Source organism: Onychomys torridus, unplaced genomic scaffold (assembly GCF_903995425.1).
Source record: "Onychomys torridus unplaced genomic scaffold, mOncTor1.1, whole genome shotgun sequence".
Lineage (NCBI taxonomy): Eukaryota > Metazoa > Chordata > Mammalia > Rodentia > Cricetidae > Onychomys > Onychomys torridus.
In genome coordinates this window covers 1-15936 of record NW_023414046.1, presented here as the reverse complement: position 1 = coordinate 15936, position 15936 = coordinate 1, and the positions used below count along the sequence as shown (strand labels likewise).

Sequence of the window (15936 nt, the reverse complement as noted above, 5' to 3'; positions counted from 1 at the left end):
ACCACAGCTCTGACAAAACTCACAGTAATAAAAGTCTAACAATTTTATAAATTTTGCATTTATTTAATGATGTGGAAATAGAAAATATTTTACTTCTGTATTGTATATATTTGTATGAAATGGTGATGAATTCTGGAGAAATATGTAATAATAAAGTGGCACATTGTAACCTATTCATGATTTTAAATGAAGATTATACACTAATTCAAGAAAAAGCAGTTAATTGGAAGAAGTATTAAGATAAATGTTGTGCAAATGCCTAGATTAAAAGGAAACTGGTGGTAGTCCGCTAGATTTAAAACAGATGGAAATGTGACATATGTCATATGAGGACAAATAAGGGACCCATGTAGATAGACCTAGTTACTTGTTCTGATTGACTGACATTTCACATTGTTTAATAAAATGTAATTCGTAGTCAGTCTACATTTTAACTTAGCATGCAACATATTAGGCAGTGACTGATGAAATACTATGTTCATAAAAGATTACATTTACATTTTGAAAACCTCATATTCTTCAGTACAATTATATAAACTTGAATGAAAACATGATAATTTAGTGAATGAACTTGAGACTTTTAGAAACAGATGGGTGTTCCTGTACAAATCTGGTATATTAAAATTTGAATATAAAATAAATTTTGATCTACATATTTAACCACAGCTATTGAAAGACAAGTAAAAAATTTACTAGGAAACACAAAATTTAAAACATGTGATGAGTACAATTGGAAAAAAGAATATACTTGATGCTTTCAAGCAATTTAAATCAATAACATAATTCTTAGCGGTCTATATTATAGAAGAATATGGTGGAGTGGTGGGACTGGCCATCTTTAATCCCAGAAGAGATGGTCTGAAGCTGTCCATCTCAGAAGAGTAGAGGCAGATGTAGGTAGATCTCTATGCATTCAAAATAACATGATATTCACAGAAGATTTCAGATAAGCCCAGATACCTAATGAGGGTCTGCTCTTATGAAATTAACTCCTGGATTTCAAGTGTGGATAACTCCAATAGCTCCAGTATAAAGAGGCTCTAGTACTTTGGATGACTGTAGACAGAAATTTTCCTGTAAGAAGATGACCAGGTAAAAGCACAAAAAATAAAACCCATACTCTAATTGCATAGTATGTATTTTCAGTAGAGATCAACTTGACTTCATCTTTGAAATTCATGTCTGAATATGAGAACTATGTTGAGTTTTGAACTAGGTTTTGAGAGTGTTATTCCTTCTAGAATGTGGCCTTTTCCTGATATGATGAACTGAGTTCTTATCTGGCCTTATTAAGATAATATAGCACTTAGGGACAAAAATGAAGCCAAGGAGGGCTGCACTAGAAGACAAGGCAGAGAAGACTTCCATAGCAACCGTGACCTTCCCCTTGGTGCTGTGGTAGACAGGGAGGAATGTGACCCAGACACAGAAGAACACTAGCATGCTAAATGACAGGAACTTGGCTTCATTGAATGTATCTGGAAGATTCCGTGACATGAAAGCCACAGTAAAACTCCCAAGGGCCAAGGAGCAGAGATATCCCAGAATACCATAGAAGGCAAAATCTGAGCCCTTGTTACACACAATGATGATATGCCCATGTTCAGCATGAGCATCCTGGTCAAGGAAGGGAGGGGAGGTCCCTAGCCAGATTCCACAGAGGACAAGGTGGACCAGAGTACATATGGGGATTATAAGGTTTGGAGCCTTTGATATTATTAACCACCTCACCACTTTCCTTGGAAAAGTGACCTTGAAGGCAATAACCACAGTGATAGCTTTGGCCAACACAGTGGCAAGAGCCACAGTGAAAGCACCTCCAAATGTGATCTGCTGCAGTATACTGGTTGCGGTGTTGGGACGACCAATGAAGAGCAAGGCACAGAGGAAACAGACAGTGAGTGTGATAAGCAATGTGTAACTAAGGGTCCTATTATTAGCTTTGACAATTGGAGTGTCTCTGTACTTCACAAATAGTGCAAGGACCACAGCTGTGAGTACAGAGAAGCACACAGCTATAGTTGTGAGAGCCATCCCCAAGGGGTCCTCATGGTTAAGAAAACTCACAGCTTTCTGGAGGCAGTGTTTCTTCTCTGTGTCTGCATAATGGCTCTCTGGACACTTCAAGCACTGCTCCATACCTGTTCAGAGATGAAGGTATGATTTAATCCAGGCTGAAGTTATGCCTTTTACTCTAAGACATTTTTCTGAACTTTTTGACAGAACTACTATCTACATCACTTTCCTTTTTTCTTAGGGACAAAGGAACACGAACTCTGTAGTGAACATTTTCATATTTGTACCACTCAACTTACTTATCTGATATTTCAGCTATTTTTTAAGTGAACTTACAAAGTGTGTTGATCCAACTCAGCCCTCTTTTCTCTTGCTCTGTTCTCAACTTCTCCCACTTTTACATCCCAACTTAATGTGCTCTCTTATCTCTTCTTTTTACATTTTAATAATCACTGAGTCTATTCAGTGATGCTAGAATTTACACATTATGGGGGCAAAAACTGGAATAAGTCCAACATTTCCGAGTCCTCAACCTTAAAGAAAAGTGATGTTCCTCCTTTGGTAGTAGTTATCAATTACTAGTAGCTGCACATATAACCCATCTTCTTTATAGTTATATAAATTAAATATGCCTTACACTTTTCTCTCTTATATATTTACAAGTCTCTTGTGCTATTGGTGTATCTCTTTTGGAAGGTATTAGAATACTGAATTACAATACCTAAACCTACTTCATTTCTTAAACCACATCATAAGTCATACCACATAATTAAATTGAATAGTGCAAAAGAGGGAATATGCTCTTGAAATTATTTTCATAAAATACTCTTCTTAAACATAAGGTCTAAATTTTCTTATCATTTTAAAATGCTTCCTGTGTTCTAATATTGACTCTTCTCTGTGAAAGCTTTAGTGAACGGGCATTACTATGTTGTTACAGGCTTGACTAGTGCACTAGTGAATAGTCTTCACTCCAATTGGGGAAAGGTCAGAAATATTGAGACAGTTTTAGGGTATGAAATAAAGCAGTGTTATAATATTCTGCTCTCTCATAAAATTCATCTTGTATTTGAAGTACAATAACAGTGATTTATGCACACCAGATTTCCACTTTCATTTTTTTTTATGATTTATAAAGAAACTCATCACCAGATTTTCAATATTATTTTGTTGACAAATTATATTAGCATATTACTGAATTCACTTTAGTAGAATAAAACTTATTTCTATATAACTTGTAAATAATGTTTCCTTCAGCTATTGTTATACATTGTTATATCTGTTCTTAGGACTTACTTTCAAGGCATAACCTTAGGCTCTGTTATTTACTTCTCTTTTATGTGGAGGTGTTCATTTTGTTTTAGTTTTCTAAGTTTTAATGGATGACTCACATGTATTACTCCATTCTTTACTAAAGGCACATGATACATGTAATAAAAACTACTGTGTGTGTGTGTGTGTGTGTGTGTGTGTGTGTGTGTGTGTGTGTGCATATTCACTAAAAGTGTGTTTCTTTTGAATAACAGCTTGGGGGCACAGTATTTTACATCTCAATGTGAGAAAACCATGAAAGAATTTGCAGAAAGAATGTAAAAGTCAGAGGTCACGAAATACTTCAAGGGAATAGAAACTTCCAGACACAGCTGGGCAGTTGAATATATAAATTCAAGGTTTGATATCATGCATATAACATGTGAAATCTCAGGGCAGACTAAATATCATTATGTAAGAGAGTTGGCATAAAATACTACACTTAACTGAGAAGTTATTTGACCTCATAGTAGATATAAGGGGAAGACACTTTAAACTTTAAGAATGTGGCAGTAGGAATTAGTCCATATTCCATAAGGGACTCCTCTCCAAAGAGTATTTGGGTAGCAGAAACTGAACACAATGAGTTTTTCTTAAGTTTTTTAACAAGAGAGAAAAGAAGTTAGGTAGGAAAGTGGAAGATTTGGGAGGGTATGAATATGATCAAAATACATAGTATGAAATTCTCAAAGAATAGAAAATATTTCAAAATTTCAAAATTGAAATAAACCTGGTCGCAAATTAAGTATTAGGTATGGAAATACTAGCTTTAAAAGATTTTTCTTCCAAATGTAACATGCTGTGAATATGTTCATGGCCAATTCTTCTAAATGAAGATTCTATATTCCATTGCAGCTCTTAGGTCTTGGTACAACTCTCAGTAACAGACTTTTGGAACTGCTTTGAGGATATTGTTTTAAATAATTTTTCTCAGAATTGGAGCTTAAAAATGGACATAATCCTGTTCATTAAGGAAATTTGAAATTTTAGTTGCACTGTACAGTCAATAATTATATAGTGGAGATATCAAACACAAATTGCTAATTTTCTGTTCTTGCTGGGAAGAATCATTATTAAAATAACCTATCCTACAATTAGTGGAGTTCCAATCATAACTGAAATACAGTAGGAAAACATCCAATTGGCACACTTTATTACTATGTGTTAAATTATATGAGGAAATAAAGCATATTGATTAGTACAGAGAGAAGGGGTTTCCTGCAGGAAACAATTGCTGAAGTTGATCATATATGTAAATCAACTGTAAAATTCAGTGCCTACTCTGCACTATTTCAAGACATAGTGATGCACATTTCATATGCTAAATAAGAGAAGGAATAAATTATTCTGACTTCTCTAGATGTTTTTCAGTTTTTAAGAAAATTCAGAATCCTGTAGAAAAGTGGAACCATTTCTGTAAGATTTATTCTTACCTGTCTCATTGGAAATCTCGTTGTCTGAACAAGGAGTGCAATCATAGCAGCAAACAGCCTTGCTCTCTAGGGAAATTTTCCTGAATCCAGGACCACAGCTCTCATTGCACACAGACTTAGGAATCTGAGAAAAATTTGAGCAAAGTTAACAAATTCTCATGGTTTATTGAAAGTCTCAATAATGCTTTAATATCTCATAATTAATTTGCAAGTTTTATTCTTGTAAAAGAAGAAAACGAATTTGAGCATCTGTGATTGATACAAATTTGGTCTGAGGATTATCCCATTAGTAGACAGTTTGTCCATAATGAGGTAGGGATAAGTTTGATGCAGGGAGGTCATAGAAGCCATTACCTAGAATGTCAAGTCCTCCTTCCAGAAGGAACTTGTCTCTGTGCTTGCTTTCTAATGTGTTGAGAAACTTTTATTTCACCGTGATTGTAAATCTTGCTTGTCACCTTGACAGGACTTATAATCACCATGTAAACAAATTTTTGGGCATCCCTGTGAGTGTTTTTAAAGAGAAGTTTAAAGGGTTCACTCTAAGAGTAAGTGTCACTCAAATTTCCAAAGATAAGGGCTGAAGGCTCATACTGTCATCCAAAAGAAACACTTGCTTAAGTTACATTAAGTATGTATCTTCAGTAGCAGAACAAGAGATAATATACAGACATGTACGCTATAGTATTTCAAATTAAGGGGTGGATAAAAGAAATGATAACTGTTTATCTTCTGTAATTTTAAGCATGGAATCAAGATGAACTACTCAAAATTTAGATACAGTGAAGGAATTCTAAAAGAGAAATTATGTATCAGTTCAAATGAAAAGTAGCATTATATACACAGACATGTGGCTATATATTTCCTCAATGGTGGTGCTATCTTGAGAGTTATTGCAACTTTAAGAGTTGCAGACATATTGGGAGAATTATTTCAGTGGTAGGGGATTTTGAAAATTTATGACCCTCACCTAATTCCAGTATTCACTCTCTGCTTTCAGTGTGTGGACTGAGACATTTCGTTTCAGGTTCTGGCCCATCTCTCCACGGATGCCACACACTGGCATGCCTCCTAAGTATAAAGGTCACTTGAAACTCCAGAACCATAAGTCAGATAAACTCTTTTTTCCAAAAGTCACTTCTGGTGATGGTATTTAATCATAGCAAGAAAATATAACTTGTACAGTTTTCTGTTGTGAATGTTGAGATTTACTGCATCAGAGTGTCCTATGAGACATTATGAGGACACCACTTCTCAGGTGTACTTAATTTGTGTCAAATTGACAAAATTTAACCCTTGCACCACTGAATATTAGCAGACATTTAAAGCTTAAAAATGTCCTTATTTAAGAACCAGAGGATGATAAAGCACTGTTTTCTAGTAGATGTTTTTTGTCTTTGCGTACTTGGCATGTTATAATACTGAGATTTAGTTTCAAAAGTAGAAGTGGTTTTACTAGGGAATATGTTTATTTTTTATGTTAAGTTTAATGCATTGAGATAATATATAACCCACCTCTGAGTATCTTTCTGGCCATTGTATCATCTTCTCAGATAAAGTCAACTGTTGACTCTGGGGAGCATTGGGCAAAAAATTTCCTACTTTCACTTTTCGTCCAAGACCCTTTGGAAAATTCCAAAAGTTGAGAATATCATACTTATCATCATCTAACTTCTGTTTCCATTCTAAAGCCATGTTGACTCCCACATGGATATTCCTCAAGAGAGGATGAAGCTGAAAGTGAGGCAAGAATATGTTTTAATGGGTGTCTGAGTGTTTGAGCACCAATGGATTATAGAATAACTCTCAATGTTCATCATCTGTGGTGTAGGATACAGTAATAATGTAGGTATCATTGAAGGTCAGCAAAGGTGATCTAAGTTAATGGAATACAATTCTACATCTGAGGAACAGTCAGCCTCAAGAACATCTTCTATACAAACTTAGGAATGGAACTGGTGAGTATTGATTGAAGCAAATCACAATTTCTTTAAAAGAATTCTATACCCATTTACACACAGGGTTCATCCCAAAGTTCATTGAGTAAAATGTGGCTACTTATGACTAAATATTTATGACTAAATAGTGGTTAGATGAAATCATTTATATACTAATAACTTGTGATAATGTGTTTCCATTTTTTTCACTGAGAAAATTCTTAGAATTCTGGTGTAATAATTACTATGATAAAATTATGAAGCTATTTGTGACACAATTTTATATTCATTAAAATCACTTCCTTCTTGCCACTAGCACCTTATTCCTCAGCAACATGAACACAAATATCTGCACTGACCTGGAAGGTAGGATAACACATGAAGAATTTCCTGTGGAAATATATGCACGCACAAAAACACACATACACACACACACACACACACATATGCATATATGTAGGTGTATAAATACATATACTATATGTTAAATACTGAAATATATAATACCTAGTATGGTGCCTCTGATTGGTGGTGCTCTAATACACTGGAAGGGATATATTACCTGCCAGGGGAAGAACACAAATCTTTCCCCATTTCCAAATGGTTGCATTTGTACTTGCTGAAGTCTCATCTCATGGAGGCTTTGGGCCACAGTATATACAGCCTTGTATGTACTGTAACTTTCTTCATTCATTACCATGTCAAAAATATATCTAGGCAGGAATTCCAAGGAAGCATTGGGTTGGCAGTTATCCAAAAGATGACAATCAAGCTCTGAAAATGAGCACTTGAAAAATAAAAACCACAGTTTTGGAAGGTAATTGTCTTCTGGGTATTTATAAGGATTAACTGTTCAGATAAAATTTTTACATTCAGCCACCTGCTCATGGTGTTGTGAAAAAATGAGACTTCCATGGAATGAATCCAGCAAGAAATAATCAGCGATATTAGTAACATCCCACTCAGAGGTCATGACCCAGACTTTTGTTGTCAAAATCTGTTGCCCTAGATTGCTCATTAAACCTTGTAGTGAATCATTGTCACCATAAATGATAATAATATTCGCGAATGTTTCCTGGATGATGCCTAGACTTTTCCAATATTTGTATGAAAGTGAATTCCAGGTGCTTTGAATCATTTCAACAAAAGCTATGCAGACTTGATTTTTCTCCATATTTTCTCTGATATCTGCTAGAAACTGAGTCCCTCTGTGATCATCTGGGATAAGCAGACCCACCCAGGTCCAGCCAAAATGAAGCATCAAAGAGACCATGGCAAGAGCCAGAGTTGTGCCTTTGGGGGCCATCTGGTAGAGAGAAGTAAACTGACCTTGTTCACTGAAGATAGGCTCAAAGGGACCAACAGTGAGCTGAAGAGGGAAAAAAATGGAAACAAGAGAAAGAACAATGACATTATGCTTGATTATTGTTCTACAGAAACAGATGGAAATGGTTAGCACAATGATGGATTCACCCTGATTTTAAAGGCAAATTTCTATGAGAAAATTTTTCAGAAATTTACTGGCCTATTTTCTATATTTATTAAACCTCCTTGTCTAATCCAACCTCCCCTTTCTTTTCCCAGTGACTGAAATAGAGGTCCATCTCTAATTATCTGGACAGATTTCATTGATATCTAACTAATCCAAGTATACCTTTATACCTTTGGACACACCTGAAATGTGAGCAAAGTAGAACTGCATTTTTATCCCATACAACTGCTCACCTGTGGAAATTTGTAGAGCTGAAGCAGTGTCCCAATATGGGCAGATTTTACCCATGATGGTCCTGTTATCGCAGCAGTTGACTTTCTCCCCTTTACACAGTTATAATTACAGTGAAGTCTTTGTTGACTTCTCCGGCCTGTGAGCCAAAAAAGGGCGTTCATAAGAATGTTTTTCTCACTGTATGGGATATTATAGAAGTCAAATCCCAGAGATATGTTGGGTAAAAGATGAGGGTTCCTGTTGATCTCCTCAATGGCAAGTAGCACGGCCAGAACCAACTGGTGTATTTTAAAATTATACCTACAGAGATCGAATAAAAACATACCTGAGTCAATTACAGACCACACAGCACTGCAGATTCCAACTACAAAGACTAAGGGACAGATTCCAGAATTCCTGCATGCAGCTGGGAATTTCAGTGTTTGTGGAAACTGCAATGCCTCTATGCATAAGCATAAAGTAGGAGTACTAAGCCCCTAATCTTGACTGAGACTAAATGAAAGACATTTAAGGCTTTAAAAATATCTCTGAATTTGGCTCCAGCCCTAGAACTTCCAGATGCCTCAAAAACTTTTCATTGCCCATCCATGACACAAAAGATAAAGGGGTTTCACCCGAATGTTGGGACCCTGTGATATATCAGTACAAATGATTGGACCCTATAGCCATAGGATGGCCCATCTGTCAAATATGTATGGAGAGTACCGCTTGCTCAATAAAAGATTGCAATTGAGATAAATGTGTTAAGATCTGATACTCATAGTATCTAGAAGAAATGACTTCTACTGAGGAAAAAAAAATCATCAACTGTTTAATGACTTTTTGACACAGTACAAGACTCTACTCCTTGCCCCAACTTGAGTTCAGTTTGTCATCAATCCAACTATCCCTCTTGCCTGAAGATGACCTACAGGTACTCATACAACACTGTCACCAGATGAAAGATGAAACCAGGAACATGGGAGATGCAATTTTTAATTTTAATTTGATTATTTGTGCCTAAACTAGGAACCTCATCCCAGGTAGAGGAACTGATTGATCTAGCCAAGTATCTCATATGGGGAAAAGGAAACTCCACTACTATATACATGGACCATGAGTTGATATGATTTTACAAGTGGATATGTCACCTGTGTAATCTGTAGAGAAAGATGGTTTCTCATTGCTGGAAAAAAGGACATTAAAAAATCTTGGCCCTTCTAGGTGCTATGTGGCTTCCCCTAGAATTTGCTGTCCACCATAGGCACACAGTTTAACTTACTGTCTGACAGATGACACTAAAACTTATTGATTTTCTGATGACACATATGACAAACCAGTGCTACCTGAGACTGCAGGGTAAAGAAAAATGGTCAGTACAAAATTATATGTAGTCAGGAGTTTTCCTATGTCCTGGCCCGATGGCAGTTGTGACTAATCTCTCCTACTTGCATCCCCCAAGTAAACACACAGAAGCTTATATTAATTATAACTACATGGCCATGGCACAAGATTTTTGCTAGATAGCTCTTAAATCTTAAATTAGCCAATAACTATTAATCTAAGTATCATCACATATTCTGTGGCTTTACTGTCCCATTAAATGATGTTCTGTGAGTGGCTTGCTAGTGTCTCTCCCTGCCATCTTCCTGTCTCTCTCTTTGAATATCCCACCTCCTCTAAGCTGCTTTGCCATGAGCCTAATAGCTTTATTTATCAACCAAACAGAGCAACACATATTTGCAGTATACAGAAAAACATTCCTCCATTGCCTATGTGTTGATGGAAGGTACCAGAGGAAAAGTTCATTCTCTCAGAAATACCTGGCTGGATTCTGGTAACACACTTCACCAGGCTATTCCTCTGGGTACCACAAAACTTTCTGAGTTGTTCAGACCAAGGTATGTTATAGCTACACTCGACACACTAGCATATACCAGGATTGTGTTAAAGTAAATTGAAAACAGACAGGAAGGGATCCAAATGGAAGACCAACACCCTGTCAAACATTGGGAAAACTGGCTTCAACCAAGACCTGCATTGCTGGGGAAGTGAAATAAGAGCTGCAAAGGTCATTCTAGGGGAAAAAAACCCTCAAGAGTAGAGAAGGGAGTTTTATGTGAAATCACACCACTAGCCGAGGGAATTTCGTACTTGACAGGTTTTGTGATAGTCAGTTATTATCAAAGCTTTGAAATCCAGTAGGTTTACCACAGTACAGGGAAGGCTCCAGTTTTATGAGTAATACAACACAGACAGGTCTCTTAGGGGAAGAAGAAGAAATGTCAAATTGGGTGAACAGGGCAGTTAGTATAAAGGAGCACATTTGGAAGGACTTAGGGGAGGAGAGAATGCCATCAAAACACACTGTACTTAAGTTCTCAATTAATTCATGAAAGTATTTAAAAACCAACAAGAAAGCAGCCAGACACACCAAAATGATAAATAAAGAAATGCATGTACTGGAAGAGAAATGGGCACAAAAGTCCTTCATAGTGGAAACCAAGAAAAATAGTAGAAAACAAGTTTTCTCTCCTAACAGAAAGATTTGAATGTGTGTGTATAAATACACACACACACACACACACACACACACACACACACACACACATAATGCATTCATTTTGAGAATTTTTTACATGCATGTAGTCTTATGAGCACATTCTTTTCATAATCCCTGTTATATTTTCCATGAAAAGATAGCAGAGGTGTTCAAAGCCTCCAAACACTAAGCAACAATAAGGGGATAAAAACTTTAATCACAAAATCTCATCAGTATATGTGGGATCTCTGCTTTTTTTCCTATATGTAGAACAGCAAAAATTATATACAGTTGATATATGATACTAAAATTTGTGCTTTTTGCACCTTGAGTGCTTTATTATTAGATTTTTTTTAAATTAAAAAGCACCAGGATAAGTCTGGAGTACATCATATTAGTTTCTTGGAAGGGAAAATGGGAGAGAGAAGAAAGACAGCCATTCTTAAGTACTTGAGTTCAGCAAACATGGAGGTTAGACAGAGGTGGAGAAGAAGCCACATTGAAGAGAAAATGGCTTCAGAGAAAAAGAAAGGGAGTCCAAGATATCACAGAAGCATAGTTAGGATCTGTCTAGAACCCAAAAGAAAGAAATAGAAAGAGAAAAAATGAAATTAGGATTTTCTGAATGAGCACAAAGTTGTGTTCAAAACCAAGTAAATTTATAACATACTCAAGTACATAAATGTTGTGATCTGAATATTCACTATCATTATACACAAGAAAGTTCAATTCTATCTCCTATGTACTAGTTAAAATTGATTTTGGATTTTAATATATTTTAATATATTTCAAACACATTAAATTTTAAAAATTTTGACTAACGTGAAAAACTTAAGAAATTGGCAAAAATGATGAGAATAAAAATACAAGATTCGATTTATTCATAAATGAATTTTAGTAACCTATGATGTACAGTATTGTCACTGGATGATAGCTGTAGAAGAGGGACAGACATATTGAAAGGTTTAGAAATCTGAGAATGTGCTGTAGGAATTTCTGTCCCTGCATTGCATAATTTCCACTGGAAATCAAAGATGTCATTATTTATTTATTCAATTACATTAGATATGAAAGTGACATTGGATAATTTAATATTTTTTAATCTTATTAGACAAAATCAGTCTAAAATGGTCCGAATTATTACTGAATGTGAATACAGTGATAGATAGACACTTATATTTCTGCAAGTGACACATTGAGGTAAATATTAAAAGAATTCCCATACTGCTAACAATGACAGCCATCAGTACTCACATCTGTGAGAACCCAAAAAATATTCTTACACCAGGTGGTCTGGTGTGTATCTGATTAGCTGTATGTGTGTTTCTTGCTGTGTTGTAAAACATCATGGCAGATTACACATTCTTTGTGAAACACCCTAAGAAAAGGGGAGCTAGCAAATAAGATCTCCATGCTAATGAAAAGTACAAAGTGTGGATAAACAAAACACAGTGGCTACAACAGAATGGACACCAAAAAAGGCCTTTCTAATGAATTAATACAGTCCACATAGACCTTCATACAAGGGTGTAGAGAGCATTCAAAGATCACTCTACCCACATGAAGAGAAAAGGCCACAGAGCTTCAATTCATGGAAAGAAGAGATCAATTATGAGGCCACAGGCAGCAATGGAGGGAAGAGCTCAGAATCATGATATAGACAGGCATCAAGACATTTTCACTGCTAATACATGAAAGGAAGACAGATGGGGGAAACATAAAAGATGACCTTACTGTCTAAGTTATGCTCCAGAAAATTGAGAGTTCTATCTCTTTATGGCGTTTTTCAAATTCCCCAAAAATACAATGTACATATATTCATGTATATTTGGTGTTACTCTTAACTATTTGTCTTGAAAAAGATAATAAAAGCATTTATTGCTATTATTAAAAAGCAATGTCCAAAAATCTTGGTCATTCCAAGTTAGGTTACTTGTTTGAAAGTTTTTACATTTTATAATTAAAGTCTAATCCTGAAAGGTTTATGAACATGACTGCCTAAACATGATATGAATTAAGAAGACAATAATAGATACAGCAAAGTGGCTGGGAGAAAAATCATAGGGTCTTATTTCTATACAAAGAACTAGAGACAACTAAGGAATATCAAAAGTCAGAGAATAGTCTTCTACACAGAAAAGCAAAGCCATTGAATATCCAATAGCAAATGGTAATAATCAAAACTATGGAAAGGAGTACATTTATGTAGACTGATCTGCTTATAGTTAGGAACATGTATATATATATGTACACACATATGTTTGTGTACTAACAATTTTTAAACAGTCCATAAGTTTGGAAGGGAGGAAAAGAGTTATGTGACAAAGTTTGGAGGTAAGGAAGGAAAAGAGAAATACTCCAATTTCATTAAAATTTCAAAAATAAATGAAGTAATATATTTTTTTTTAAAACAAGTATCCCACTGCAAAGTATTTTAGAATAAGCTGCAAGGAATTACTTTTTGATTTTGATGTGTGAAACTGTGCTACGCCCACAGCTGTGACACCTGTGTAGCTGTAGCAAGTATGCAGCTGCGCTGGGGCCCAGCAGCTGAAGGGTTGAGGTTGGAGCTTCCCGGAGCGTGGCCTCAGGCGGTTCCCCCCACAATCAGCAATCGTCATGCAGCCTGAGGATCCCAGGAAGCCCTGGAGAACCAAATGGCCTTGACGACAGTCCTTGTTGGTACTAATCACGATCTTTCTCTGTATGTCTTATCTGTGTCTTCTCCAGTTAACAGCACAACCAGTACAGGTCGGCACCAACATGACTGACCCAGGTCACCTGTACCCGGAGCACCTCCATTTATCAGACCAGTGTATAAGGAAGCTAAAAAGACTTCCTCAAATACATCTCTGGGGTCGTTCCTGTTTAGAGTAGAGCAGCGCGAGCTCTTGTCAGAAACAGCCAGAGAGCCCAAAAATGAAAGTAAAAATATAAATGTTACGAGGGAATAAACATAGCATGCCAGACCCTTCTAGAGAGAAAGAGTTAGAGAAAATTCCCCAGCACACACTTCCCAGGGGGTATACACAGTACTTCTTAAGAGGGAGCTGGTGGGCAGCCCCTAGGTGGACCCCCGAAGGTGGAAGCTACCTAGAGCCGCTCCCATATACAGGAAGTTATGATAAAGTTGGGAACAGATGGGTAAATTATGAAGAACGGCTTGGAAAGCAAATGGGTATATGATAGTAAAATATAACCCAGGCTGGCAAGAGTTTGGCTCCCACAGATGTGGTCACTGGCGCGAGACAGATTTCACAAAATTCTGAGATCATGCCCTCAGACAATAGCCACGGTGAACTCCCGCTGCGGAAGTGATACACAAAAATAGATATGGATGTCTCTTGTTATTGTTTCTTGCTAATTCTGAGTAATTGTAAAAAATAATGGCCTGATGTAACCCCCTGCCAAGTTCCTTGATTGTAAAAGTATATAAGCATTGCCTATACAGAAGTAAAATTGCAGCAGCACATCAACAAATGTGTCTGTCTGTCATTCTCCTCGCCGATTCCTGACTTCTCCTTGAGCCTTCTCCCTGGTTCTCCCGCAGTGGTGGTCTCCCTCTGGGTGGTCTGCGGCAAAACTGCTCACAAAAAGGCATATATTTATAGTAGAGGAGAAAAACTCCTAATATCCAAATTGTAAAAGATAATATTTATATCATACATGGATTTTTGTCACATTATTAATATAAGAAATAGTTGGATATTTGGGATAATCTGCTTTGACATATCTAGTCAACCACAATTTAAAGTCAATGGGATAGACATGTTCTTCATCTCATACATTTCTAGAGACTACCAATTTTAATTTGGAAGGGTAACAGGCCCCATGTATAACAGGATTTGTCATATGGAAAAAAATATAGTTCACCTAGTGCAAAAACCTAGCACTGAGTATGGGATGAGTTTCATGTCAACACACACATGGTGGGAGGTTAAGTTGTCCTTCCACAGATGATCTCTAACCTGCATGTGAGATCTGAGTCATGAGTGTGCAAGGATACACACAAATATTTTGGATAAAATGCCTTGTAAAGTCTGTATCATGTGCACTCCAATAGACTAAGTCATGTTGCCTCAAAAAAAGTATGTTAATTATAAATGATATATAATTTTATTTTTGTATATCATATTATCTGAATTGTTATAATAGCCCTAAAGTAAAATCTATTTAAAAATTTAGACCATGGGGTTGGAGATTTAGCTCAGTGGTAGAGCACTTGCCTAGCAAGTGCAAAGCCCAGGGTCCAGTCCTCAGCTCTGAAAAAAATTTATACCCCATAAAAATCAATGTAGTGAGACAAAATTCCTGCCCACAGCTAATAAGTGTGTAATCTTGATAAGTAAGATGATTATTTCTAGGCATGTAAAAATTCTATGCATGAAAAGAGACAAAGAAACTTAGAGAGCAGACATATTCCCTGTTTGAAAACATATATGCACTCTCACACTGTAATAAAGGTTGTAATCAGAAGTCATAAAAAATAACTTTAGCTTTGAGATACATGCACTTCTTGTTCCCCAACTTGTATGAAAGAATTAGGAAAGGTATGGTACAATGGAAGATTTTGAGGGAGGAATGGAAAGGGAGAAATACACACATATTAATCTTTTGTAGTAATAAAAATATTTCCCTACCACAAACTTAATTCTATTTGTGACTTAGTAAGAAACAACCCTAAGTGGCTACAATCTTGTCATTGTAACTTATGACCACATCCATGAAAATGAGATTAAGAACTTGTTAGAAATGCATGGAAAGACATGTAAAGAGAAAAATGCTTCTGGTAGTAAAATATTAGTAAATAATTAACTAAAAAACTTTGAAGACAGGCATAGCTGTTTTGACAACAAGAAACTATTGCCAACTTCTAAATCTGACACCCTTAGTGCTAAATCAGTGGTATCTAGCAGATGCAAACTTGTTAACTCTACCATCACATCCCTCCATAGTAACAAACATTGGTGGCATCACCTCTTTTCACAGGAG

The 15936-nt window shown here is 36.2% G+C and overlaps 1 pseudogene; it reads right to left on the bottom strand.

Annotated features, from left to right (window-relative positions):
• Positions 1-1212: 1212 nt before the first annotated feature.
• LOC118576672 lies at positions 1213-8746 on the bottom strand (annotated as a pseudogene).
• Between the last annotated feature and the right edge of the window lie 7190 nt (positions 8747-15936).